Raw genomic sequence first — 751 nt, forward strand, 5'->3', positions numbered from 1 at the left:
CGCGCCCGCCGGGGGGGGGGGGGGGAGCTCCTCGGAGCTCCGGCACCGGAGCCGTGCGTTGGGCTCGTTAACGGGGAGGGAGCGGGGACCGTGCCGGTGCCCCACGTCCCCGCCGCCCCCCTTCTCCCCCCGCAGACCGACGAGGCGGTGCGGGCGCTGCTGCAGCGCTTCTACGCCCTGCAGGGCGAGCGGGTGGAGGCGTACCGGCTCTTCGAGGAGTGAGTACCGGGAACGGGGACCGGGAAAGGGAACCGGTGGTGCTGCACGGGAAGCCCTATGGGGATGGAACCCCCCAGCCCAATCAATCTGGAATCCCCCAGCCCTATGGGGATGAACCCCCCAGCCCTAATGGGATGGAATCCCCCAGTCCTATCGGGATGGAATCCTGCTGCCCTATCAATCTGGAATCCCCCAGCCCTAACGTGATGAACCCCACAACCCTAATGGGATAAATCCCACAGCCCTGAATGGGACGGATCCTGCAGCCCTAATGGGATGGAATCCCCCAGTCCCACCAACCTAGAATCCCCCAGCCCTATCGGGATGGAATCCCACTCCCCTGTCAATCTGGAATCCCCCACCCCTAATGTAACGAAACCCCCAGCCCTATTGGGATGGATCCCCCAGCCCTAATGGGATAAATCCCACAGCCTTAACAGGATGGAATCCCCCAGCCCTGAATGGGATGGATGCTGCAGCCCTACTGGGATGAACCCCCCAGCCCTAACGGGATGGAATCCCCCAACCCTAT

Source organism: Oxyura jamaicensis (genome assembly GCF_011077185.1).
Source record: "Oxyura jamaicensis isolate SHBP4307 breed ruddy duck chromosome 28 unlocalized genomic scaffold, BPBGC_Ojam_1.0 oxy28_random_OJ62795, whole genome shotgun sequence".
NCBI classification, from domain to species: Eukaryota; Metazoa; Chordata; class Aves; order Anseriformes; family Anatidae; genus Oxyura; species Oxyura jamaicensis.